Source organism: Carex rostrata, chromosome 7, assembly GCF_964058835.1.
Source record: "Carex rostrata chromosome 7, lpCarRost1.2, whole genome shotgun sequence".
NCBI lineage: Eukaryota > Viridiplantae > Streptophyta > Magnoliopsida > Poales > Cyperaceae > Carex > Carex rostrata.
The window spans coordinates 3,429,205-3,439,209 of NC_135924.1; the positions used below are offsets into that span (position 1 = coordinate 3,429,205).

The 10,005-nt window shown below is 30.0% G+C and overlaps 1 long non-coding RNA gene across 1 annotated transcript; it reads left to right on the forward strand.

The window, feature by feature from the left end:
* The first annotated feature begins 1,377 nt into the window (after positions 1-1,377).
* LOC144557447 (uncharacterized) lies at positions 1,378-3,520 on the forward strand. The gene is made up of 4 exons (XR_013512667.1): positions 1,378-1,504; positions 1,680-1,754; positions 2,237-2,318; positions 3,339-3,520. It is a non-coding gene; the product is annotated as an uncharacterized LOC144557447 (long non-coding RNA).
* Positions 3,521-10,005: the final 6,485 nt, after the last annotated feature.

Below are 10,005 nucleotides of genomic sequence, written 5' to 3' on the forward strand. Positions count from 1 at the left end.
ATACACACTAAACAAGAAAAATTTTTCTTCACAAAATTATTTAAATAAAAATACTCAGATCTCTGAAAAAAAAAAAAAGAAAAAAAAAAAGAGGACCGCCTGTGGGAGGGGCGGTTTGGTCCCCTAGGAGACCGCCTGTGGGGGGGCGGTTTGGTCCCCTAGGAGACCGCCCGTGGGCCAGGTGATTAGGTTATTTTTGAAAAAAAATAGGATGCCGGTTTATTTTTAAAATTAACTTTTTTCTTTTTGGGTATTAATAAAAATGGCTGCAGTTCGGCCCATATGCTACTGAAAGCATATTAGTCACTCTCTCTCTCTCTCTCTCTCTCTATATATATATATATATATATATATATTATACGAGGAGGGATCAAGTTACAACAATTTTTGAGTTACAACAAGTTACCACAACCATTTTCTACATTTTTAAAGTCCAAATCGTCAATCCAAAACGTTTAACATGATCTCCACAATAAAATGTGCTTCTAGATCAAATTTTACATTTTTTGGAATTGTTTTACTATATATTAAGATGGGTACAAAATTCAATGGTCTAAATTTGACTAGTTTTTGTACCCATCTTAATAAATAGTAAAAAAAAATCAAAAAATGTAAAATTTGATCTAGAAGTACATTTTATTGTGGAGATAAAAATGTAGATTCGTAGTGCATATATATATATTTTTGAGAGCAAAATTAGTCTAATATTAACTTTATCCATGCAGATTCGTAGTGCATATATATTTTTTTGAGCGCAAAATTAGTCTAATATTAGATATACTTCAAGATTTTATTGATATGTTTTTTGTGCTGAAATAGTTTTGAAATGCAAAAATACAAGTAATATCAAATTTTGCATATAAGCTCACATTTTTTTATTGGTTCCAGTAAATAATTTGTATAGGATAGCGGAAATGTCTTTTGTTACGTTCAAAAAAAAAAAAAAAAAAAAAAAAAAAATCGTAAAAAAAATCGTAAAACGTTATAACGTTTTAAAAACGTTATGTAACGTTTTTCACTGTAAAACTTGATGAAAAACGACGATTTTATGAAGGCTGGATTCAATTAAAACGTCATAACGTTTTCAGAAAACATTATAACGTTTTATACACTAACTTATGCATTTTATACACTATTTCCTGCGTTTTTCACTAGCTGAATCGTTATAACGATTTACCAAAACGTTATAACGTTTTATACACCAAATTATGCGTTTTATACGCTATTTCTTGCGTTTCTCACCAGCTGAATCGTTATAACGATTTACCAAAACGTTACAACGTTTTATCCGACAATGTGAGGGTCTATTTAGCAAAATTCCTGTTGTCTCTCCTTCTTTCTCTCCATCCTTTCCCCCTTCTCTTGTGTGTCCGTCCAGAAGAAAGAAAAAGAGAGAGAGATCATCTTCTCCCTCTAAAATCCATCAAAACAAGTGAGAAATTGAAGTAAGGGATTGGAAATCGGTTGAATATCTCTCCCTAGTCCCCATCTAGCTCTCCCGTTGGTAAGTTCTTCTTCTCCTCTTCTCACAAAATCTGAGTTCATCTCCATTGCTAGGGTTTTCACTCAAATTCAAAATTGTTGTGTAAATGGTGAGTAATCCATCTCCATTGAGCTTCCATGTTGCTAATTTGGTGATTCTCTTCTCGATTTCATCTCAACCTTGATTTTCAATTTAGGGTTTTGCTCAAATCCAAAAATTGGGGAAGAATTGTGATTGTTTAGTCTAATCCAAGCTAATAGAAGTGTAATCGGTAAGTCCCTTTTCTTATCTTTGAAACCTAGAATTTATTTCGATTTTTGATCAATTTAGGGTTTAAGTGATCGAGAAATTGAATTGTTATCTCTAACATCTTTTAGATGACCAACCCCCAAATTAACACGAGAATGAATTGATTAAATGAGTATAGTTGAATAATATATATCGTTCGGTTATCTTTTAAAATTCTTACACGCTCAACTCTCAAATGTCTACAAGAATTAAATTAGCAAAATAATGAATGACCAAAAATGGGTATGCTTGCAAATGGTTGCATAAATGGAATTTTGTATGGGTTAGAGGAACCAGATGTAAAATTAGGTGAATTTTATGGATATTAAGTGATAAAGAAGAATAAAAATACTCAATACAAAAGTATAAAGAATTGGTTAAGGAAGGTATAAGCCATTACTAAACTCGAGTAAGCATGTCGACCGTTGAACCAGGATTAAACCAAGTGTGTATATGTTAACATAGGCGTAGGCTCGGTTGAGCACGATTTCGCAGGACCTCTCGAGACGTCTGAACCTTAAGCGCAAGATACGCTCTTCATAATCAGGTGCGGGGTTCTTGGACTTGTTTGATGTTTCATTTTCAGAAATTAAATTATCTTTTTCGATTGTCATGTTGTGTGATTGATTGTTGCATATTTGGAATTGTCATGTTGTTGTTTGATTGTTGCATATTTGTTAGTTGCATAATCGTAATTGTGTGAATTGTTAGCATAACTCAATCTAGTTAAGACCGAATTGTTGTGATATGGTTCATTTGCATATTTGTATGGTTGTCATTTTGATTGTTCTCTTATGAATTGACTATGGATAAAGGTCACCACAAATTGATGATTGTGAAATGATATGTGAATGAAATGGCAAGGTTGAGCTGTATCAGCTAACTTTGAGATGATATGTGAATGAATTTGCAAAGTCTGCTAGCTGACTTTGATCCCAGGATCTTAATGGCCTTAGGTGAACGGCCCTCGAGGTTTCCCAGTACCGGTTGGGACGAGGGGTGGGTGACTATATATATATGTGTTGATTGTGATTATGGGTGACTTATGTGTGACGTCTGTGGCTCGGGGGCATTACCCTACGTGGTAATGCATTTGGATGGTCAGTTGACTATGACGACATTCTGAATTATTTCATGTGAATTTTCATTTTATGACTTCGAACCAGACTTTAGTAAATGGTTAAGCCAAAGCATTTACAGATAGGTGTCAGACAAAGGGTCCAGCTCGGTGGAACATCTGTAGGTGTCTGTAACCCTACAGATGAGGGTCAGATAAAGGGTCTAGCTCGGTGGAACATCTGTAGATGCTACCAGCCATAATAAAATAAGTTAGGCCAAATATGTGTTTGTTTGAACTTCATCTTGGAAATTCCTTAAGTTGCTTTTCATTCGATTATTGTTGTCAAGCATGTGCATCCATTTATATATTGTAATAGAACTGCTAATGTGATTTTGTATGGATTTCATTTTTGAACATGGAGTCTGATTGCAAGTCCAATAACCTGATTGTGGCAAATATCGCACTGAGAATTTATTCTCACCCCCACCCTTTGGGTTCTTTTTACAGGTATCGGTGCGGCTGGGTCTGGAGAGACACGCTAGTAGTTGACCCTTGGTATAGATCACCATATTACCTTAGCAGTTATTTTGTTATTTGACTAGAGAGGCATATCTTGTTTTGTTGTATAGTGCTCTCTATGTCACACCTTATGGTCGGTATCCGTACGAGATACCTCTTGTATGATCTACTTGTACCAGACATTTTGTACTTGAACTATATATATAAACTTATTTTATGTATTTTATTGTGATGTGATGGAAATATTGTAATTGCCTTGTAAGCATACATGGAGTTGTATGCTTACGGCGGGGCCCTGTCACGCCTCGTGGCCGCGGGGTGTGACATCTTTATACCTCACTATACGTATCAAGTTGGATTTAAATTATTTACTAAATATTCATTTCATCTATAGAAGCAGAATGAGTCCAACATTTCATCTATGGAAAAAATGTTGAATTTTTATTTTCTTATGCATGAAGGTTATGCCGAATTTTTTATTAATATCCAAATTTAATATTAAATTTCAAAAAATAACCGGATCAGTAATGTTTTTCGAAATCTACCCTTTCTGGAAATTTTTTTTCCGGAAACAGCCTCTGTTTCCGGAAAAAAAAATTCCGGAAACGGTAGCTACTTCCGGAAATAGGCTAAATCCGGAAAAAAAATTTCCGGAAATAGGAATTTTTTTTTTTTTTTTCCGGAAAAATTTTATCCGGAAATAGGATTTTTTTTTTTTATTTTTTTTTTATGTATGCAAAATAATTGAAAGAAGGTGAAGGTAATGTTCTAGCTCTAACGTTAACGTCAGCTTAGTTGGGGCTGGACCCATCAGTCACTTATGGAGGAGGCCAACAGCACCAGATTTTGGCAATGGAATAGATGTAGATTAAACTAAATCTTGTCATTATACTCGGTTATTATTGTTGTTTATAAATCACCTGTTTTAGTGTTTTTCTTTTGGAGATCTAACACGGTTCTTTTGTAATCTCGAAATATTTTCAAAAGTAATTATTGATTAATCTAATTTTTTGGTCAGATCATGCTGGGAACCCTCGAAAGAATGAATTTACATGAAAATCTTAATTCGTTGGACTTGCCCAAAATATTTGGAACTCAGTTATTTCTCTCAGGTGAAATAATAAGATCACAGTAATAATAGTTGACGTAATTCATCAGTATTGTTGCATTATATTTAGAAATTAAAGGGACTGGTGAATTTAATTACAAAATTTATGTCAAAACATCATATACTTTTTAAGATAATTGACAGAACCATCAGCATATTGGAACATTTTTTTTTTTTTTTGACGAAGCTGGTCTATTTCTGTTTCGTGAAATTTTTGTTATGAATTTAGGAAGACTTAACTTTCTTTGAATTCGTTGTTCAAATCGTGGCTCACTGTTAGAACTTTATTTCAGGAAAGATTTTTCAATAATGCAAGGGCTCTGTTGAAAAGTAGCATTTTTATTTTCTTATATTTGAAGGTTCAAGGTTATGTATGCACAATAATTATAATAGTGCTGGTGAAGGACCTATCTCTTTCCAAGCTCTATCTTCCAGCTCAGCGTAATCGATGATTTTCAAAGATTGTCTGATGTTTTGTTTTCTTCTTATTTTCTTTTTCTTTTCAAAGAATAATATAACCTAACATGTTGATATCGTAAATTATTTGCTTGTCATTTTATGCAATTATCTATCTCTCAATTTGTTATTAAACGAAGAATGATCTAACTAGTCCGGTTTCGGATTGGTATTGTTTTGTCTGAAGAATCTTAGATTATATATCTTATTCCAAGTCCGTTGTATCCGTCTAAATAGTTCTGTTCAAAGCACTTCGGGACAATAAACTCACCTATCCGGAAAGGAAATGTTGGGTTTTCTCCAATGTGCTTTGGACAAAATTTATTAAAATTTGAATGTAAACCGTCTGATCTATGTTGAAATTTGTACGAATTTGTATGAACTTAAATTTTAATTTCTATAAATCTTTCAGTTATCATCAATTATGCTGACATTAATAGTCTATTTGCAACTTATTATATTCCATCATTACTCCTAAAAGAAATTAATTGAGTGTGTCACATGGCTAAATAAAATTAAATGCACAACATATATATAGTAGCGGATTTAAATTGAACAAGGTCAGATTGAACAAACGAATTCCCAAAAGTTAAAATTAAAAGAACTAACCATTCACATGGTTACAAGTTGAATTTTAATTATTAGAACATCATAACTAAGTAATAAATTAGAAGGATCTTATGTTAGTTGTATTGTCAGGTTTTCCAAGTTATAATATTATATAAACTTTCAAAGTCCAGACAAAATATAAATTATTATCTCGAAATATTTTCAAAAGTAATTATTGATTAATCTAATTTTTTGGTCAGATCATGCTGGGAACCCTCGAAAGAATGAATTTACATGAAAATCTTAATTCGTTGGACTTGCCCAAAATATTTGGAACTCAGTTATTTCTCTCAGGTGAAATAATAAAATCACACTAATAATAGTTGACGTAATTCATCAGTATTTTTGCATTAAATTTTGAAATTAAAGGGACCGGTGAACTTAATTACAAAATTTATGTCAAACCATCATATACTTTTTAATATAATTGATAGAACCATCAGCATTGGAACATTTTTCTTTTTTCTTTTTGACGGAGCTGGTCTATTTCTTTTTCGTGAATTTTTTGTTACGAAGTTAGGAAGACTTAACTTTCTCTGAATTCGTTGTTCAAATCGTGGCTCACTGTTAGAACTTTATTTCAGGGAAGAGTTTTCAATAATGCAAGGGCTTTGTTGAAAAGTAGCATTTTTTATTTTTTTATAGTTGAAGGTTATTATGTATGCAAAATAATTAGAATAGAGCTGGTGAAGGACCTATCTCTTTCCAAGCTCTATCTTCCAGCTCAGCGTAATCGGTGCTTTTCAAAGATGTGTCTGATGTTTTGTTTTCTTCTTATTTTCTTTTTCTTTTGAAAGAATAAAATTACCTAACATGTTGATGACGTAAATTATTTGCTTGTCGTTTTATTCAATTAATTTCGATAATTCTCAAATTAGTTGTTGAATATAATTTGTTTTTTTCAATAAATACATAAGCATGTGTGAGGATGGTGGGAGAAAATTAATGTGACCAAGTGGTTGTTTTGAATAATATATTAAGAATTGAGAAATAGCCGCCGTACTAAATGATAAGAGCAGGGAATTGATTGCAAATAATGAGATATTTTTAGAAAAAAAGAAAAAAAGAGTAAGGTAGGAAAGAAGAAGTGTCATTTGATATGTTTTTGAATATCAAGAGAGGTCACCTCCCCAGACTACAGAGTACCAAATTTTTTATTAATACCCTCTAAAAATTTTCTAACTTCAAAAATTAATTAATTTAAAAATTTAGTACTTAATCACGTTCATTATTTTCCTTTATTGGAATAAGGCTGAAATTAATAGGCTATCTGCACTTTACTCCACCATTACGCAGTGCCAAAAGAAATTAATTGCGCAACGTATATATAGTGCAGGATTTAAATTTAAAAAAGATCAGATTCAACAAACTAATTCACAAATGAATTTTTAGTAGTCATTAATTACCATGGTCAGTTGGAACATATATTAGTTGTATTATAAGAGTTTGTAAGTGATGATATTATACAAACTTTCTCAGTCCAGAAAAATATAAATTATTATAGCCAAATAATTTCAAAAGCAATTATCGATTAATCTAATTTTTATATATTAAGATCATATATTGTGGAACCCTCGAAGGAGGAAGCTCAGATATAGTGTAATGAATTAAAGCGTCATAGAACTACTTTCAAATGAACATAATTACATGAAAATCTTCGTAATGTGGACACCCGTATGTTTCATTGCTTTACTTTATTTTGTAGTATATATATTTCATTTTGAGAATAAAATAAGTCAATATTAGATATACTTCTAGGTTTTATTGATATCTTTTTATGATGAATTAGTTTCAAAACGCAAAAATACAATTAATATCAACTTTTTCATATAAGCTCACATTTTTTTATTGGTTGCACTGAATCATTTTTATAGGATAGCGGAAATATTCAAGGTGTATTTAAACCTTACTAACCATATCAAGTTGGATTTACATTATTTTCTAAATATTCATCTCATCTATACAAGTAGAATGAGTCCAATATAGATTAAATTTTGAGATCATATATATATATAATTATTTTATGTTTACACCATATCTTTATACAATAATTTTGCAAGAGAAATAATTGTAATTCCTAAATTATTGTAGATGTGGGATTTATGAAAATACCAAGTAAAAGATAGATATAGGAATTCCTAAATTATTATAGATTTTCAAAATAAAACATACCACATGGAAAGTCAGATACTTTGGGAATATATGTATATATAATGATTATGAGATTATTTCTAAAAATGAAATATTAAACTTATTTTTCTCTAAGTCTAATATTAGATACAATTAAATTTTGATGAATTATTTTTGAAACGGAAAAATACAATTAATATCAAATTTTGATGATTTACTGCAACCAATAAAAAAATGCGAGGTTATATGCAAAATTTGATATTAATTGTACTTTTGCGTTAAGTTCAAAACTAATTAATCAAAATTTAATTGCATCTAATATTAGACTTATTTTGCTCTCAAAATGAAATATATACTGTGAAATATGAATACAGTTAACATATATGATCTATCTTCTATAAATATGTTATTGCAATAAATAAATAACACATGGGCCTATATATAATATTTGTCCTTGTCAGCCAATACGTACAGAGCATGATAGGGATGGTTCGTCAATTAATGATAAAATTGTTTCAAAGGACATGTTAGTACTAGACTTAATTAGTATCAAGAAGACTCAAGAGTCAACACTCAATAGGAGAGGAGATAAATCCAACATTATTAATTGCAAAGGGACATTTTTTTGTATCACTTTTCTTCCGGATGTTCTCCAAGTACTAAAAATAATCTTCATAAAGTTTCACTTTTGAAACTTGAATTACTGAGATAACAAATGATAATTTTTCTGACTTGCAATAAATTATTAATACAAGATCCATTATAAACGTCTCACTTGTGCAAACACTTCAAAGGTTTAATTTTAATTTTTTTTATTTTTGATTAATATAACAGACTTACTCGAATCAATACTAAAAGCTAGAGAAAGTATAAGACAAAATATATAATGAAAGAAATTTAGTTCCAGAACCACATTTTCAAAATACTAGTTAAGAAAATATTTAAGTTATGAATTAAGGAAGACTTCAACTTTCTTTGAATTCGTAGCTCACTGTTAGACCTTTATTTCCGGTAAGATTTTTCAATAATGCAAGGGCTCTCTGTTTGAAAAGTAGCATTTCTATTTTCAAAGAGAGCTGTTTGATGGGACCACACTAGTAGCTCTCTTTTAATTATTGTAGATATGATGTGCGATTTCTAAAAATAGCTACTAAAAGTTAGATATATAATATAGAAATTCTTAAATATTATATTATATGTATACACAATTGCTTTAATAATTAAGAAATACAAACTATTTAACACAAGCAAAAACTGCTATCAGTTTCATTTTAATATGTGTAGATTATTCGAACATTTAAAAAAATTGTGAGCTTTTTGCTGGTCTTACATATAAACTTCGTAAACATTATTAGATTAGATCAAACAATTTTATATGGTATATAATTCTTTTAATTTTTTTAGATGAAAGATTATGTTGTTTTAAATCAACGATAAATTTCAACATATGAAGGCGTGCATCAAAATATTATCTAAGATTTGTGTATTCTGAAAGTTCAAAGTATTATGAAATTTACTTGACTTAATTCAGATTGTTTTATAGAAATTATACTGTATTAGTTTAATTTAAACATATTGTTTTATAGAAATTTCAACACTTATACTGTATTAGTTTAATTTAGACAAATATAATATATTATGTTTTATATGATAGGTTAATTTGATTGAATGATTCTATAAAATAATTTATGTTTTGTTAACTAAAATGTTTTAAGCACTACTTCCAACATTTTTTTTTCTCATTTTCTTCCGGGATGTTTTCAAAGTACTAAAAAAATCCCACTTTTGAAACATTAATTATTGAGATAACAAATTATAAATTTTCTGACTTGCAATAAATTATTCCTACGAGATCCATTAGAAACGTCTCACTTAGGAAAACACTTCGAAGGTTTAACAAATTATAAAATTTTCTTTTTAATTTTCTGACTTGCAATAAATGATTCCTACAATATATAATGAACCATTTCTTTGGGGGTTATAAATTAATGATACATGTTACTATATTAAATTACTAAAAGTAGTAGAAAGTAAGCAAAAATATATAGTGACAGAACCACGTCTTCCAAATACTAGTAAGAAAAAAAAAATTAGTAATGAATTTAGGACGACATTAAATTTCTCAGATTTCCTTGTGCAATTCGTGGCTCACTGTTAGACCTAATTTATTTCAGGAAATATTTTTCAATAATGTAAGGGCTCTGTTGAAAAGTAGCATTTTTATTTTCTTATACATGAAGGTTTAAGGTTTTGTATGCACAATAATTATACAGCTCAGAGTGATGGGGCCACACGAATGATCAATATAAGTACAGATGTTAAAGGTCGTTTTGTTCAAAGTTCAACCAAAAT